Source organism: Pteropus vampyrus, unplaced genomic scaffold (genome assembly GCF_000151845.1).
Source record: "Pteropus vampyrus isolate Shadow unplaced genomic scaffold, Pvam_2.0 Scaffold43, whole genome shotgun sequence".
Taxonomy (NCBI): Eukaryota; Metazoa; Chordata; class Mammalia; order Chiroptera; family Pteropodidae; genus Pteropus; species Pteropus vampyrus.
In genome coordinates this window covers 70,477-73,034 of record NW_011888824.1, presented here as the reverse complement: position 1 = coordinate 73,034, position 2,558 = coordinate 70,477, and the positions used below count along the sequence as shown (strand labels likewise).

The 2,558-nt window shown below is 30.0% G+C and overlaps 1 protein-coding gene across 1 annotated transcript in view; it reads right to left on the bottom strand.

Annotated features, from left to right (window-relative positions):
* STX7 (syntaxin 7) overlaps positions 1-2,558 on the bottom strand; it is a 37,985-nt gene that overhangs the window by 11,568 nt on the left and 23,859 nt on the right. The window lies entirely within an intron of this gene.

Sequence of the window (2,558 nt, the reverse complement as noted above, 5' to 3'; positions counted from 1 at the left end):
AGAGAGAAAGAGAGAAATACAGAGGGAGAGACAGAGAGAGAGAGGGGGGGGGAGGGAGGAAAGAGAGGAAGAGGTAATAAATAATAGTACAAATTTACTATTATTTAAGTTTGCTGCAGGAAAAAAAAAAAAGCATTTCCCCATAAAGGGAATAGGACACAATAAAAGAGGCAAATTATATCAGAATCTACATCTATCTTGTTAGCTAGCTTATAAAGTCAAAACTAAGATTTCTAACTAAACTTGACACTAAAAAAGGCTTGTATTAATGACATGCTTTATAAGTTACAGCACTGATACCTCTCATATTAAATACATATTAGTCCTGTTAAATACATATTAAAATAATGAGATATTATATAAAAGTATGCTTAAGTATAGACATCTGTTATTTTACTAATAAGAATTACAACCTATTTGTATCTACTTACGAAGTACTCTATTTTTAACATGACTTCTTAAATTTTTAGAAAATGTTATATAATTAAAATTCTTAAGACGTTAATGATGTGTACATAATCAGAATTTCCACTATTAACCTTAGCAAAATATGGTAGCTATTAAGCATTATGTGTTTCTATTTCATTTTAATTCAATAAATAATGGTTCATTTATTTAGATTTCAGGCATTTTAACCACCCTGGTATCTATATTCTACAGAAAAATGTAATACGGATAAATGTACATTCTTTTTTTTCCTTAAGAATGTGAATTATTACTACCTATCTTTTAATTTCTTCCTCTTTTTTCCTTCCACAGGTAATGCTGTCTGGCATACAGCTCATTACATACATGTTACTTGTTACACGTTAACAGTGCTGAACTAAGATTTAAAATTCAGGTTCAGTATGATGCTGGGCAAATTATCAAACCTCCAACAGACATGTTTTCCTTATGAGCAAAATGAAAATAGTTCTTTTGATCTATTTATCTCACTCCAATTTTATAAGGTTCATTTGAGAAAATGTATAAACATATTCTATAAAATCTGTACCACCATGAAGAACTATCGCTGTTTTGCTAACAGGGTATTAATTTACAGAAACACATCTTATATAACTATTATAACTTTTTTTTTTCCTAAACAGAGACTAATGCTTTCTGAAATTCAAGTATGTAGGTTTAAGTTTTGGGAGTTGATAGTTCATATTGAATATGTAATGATCTAAACCAATAAAATATCTGGTCACTGTAACACTGTAGAATTGTAGCTATGGGAAGCAAATCACACACAGAGAAGCTCACAGTAAAACACCATCAAAAAAACCTATTTAAAAAGTATAAGAAAGGTAACTAAAGAAATTCTGCTTTGATAGAGTAAGCCAGATCTTAAAAAAAAAAAAAAAAAAACACACACACACACACACAAAAAACATGCCTACTACACGGAAAATCTTACACAGAAGCTTGGTACAAATAAGGCAGCAGAACCTTATTAATTCACCACTGTTTTCTCCAGTAAGCATACACTACACACTATCAAGGAAACATAACAGTTGTTTTTCCCCATTCTTCCCTTTTCTTTTCTTTTTAATGAAATACTTACAGCTGTTGCCTCAATTCAAGTGAATCTTGAGGTGTTCCAAGTTGATTCAGAGTCCTCTGTATTTCCACAGCTATTATGATGGAAAATAAATGTATATTTGTTACAAATGTTATAGCGACAGAAATTAATTTTAAGAAATTAATATAAGCAAATAGGCAGATAGAAAAGGCTAGAAAAACAAAGATATATACAAAACACATTAGTTGAGAAAAAAGTAATAAGTGGTTTATTTGAATCTAATTAGTAACAATGAATTAATTTTCAAGAGAAAATCGTGTGGGGACATTAACATATGAAACTGCCCATAATATTGTAATAACTATATATGGTGTCAGATGGGTACTAGATTAATCAAGGTGATCACTTTGTAAGTTATATAAATGTCTAGTCACTATGTTGTACACCTGAAACTAATACAATATTATATGCCAACTGTAATGGGGAAAAAACTCCACGAAACTGCACTTACAATACAAAAATATTATCTTCTTTCCTATCAGAAGATTTAGCACAATGGCACATGGACTTTCACTTAACTCTACTGGCATAAAAATTGTGAGAAAAATAACTGTAAAAATTACGTAATTCATTGGAATATGAAGTAAATGAACTATAGTTAATAAATGAGAGGAATAATAGAATTGGAAAAAATTATTTTTCAATTATTTTTGTAATAAGTGATTCAAACTAGGATTATCAAAGGATGCGAAAACCACAGGATATTCACACGACCTCAAATTATCACTGCATAGATGACATTAATTGTAAGAGTTAACTTTATCGTAGATAAATTTGTTGCTTAAAACGATCAAATTTTGCACTGCCAACGGTACAAACTGGCACTATTAGTATCCTGACATGATGCAATATGACCTACGTATTTTCCTTGCCAAAATATTTAACCTGAATCTAATCATGAGACAAAATCAGACCGATTTATATTTTAGGATAATCTACGAAATAACTGGCTTGGATTATTCAAAATGCCAACGTCGCAAATGAAAAAAATTGA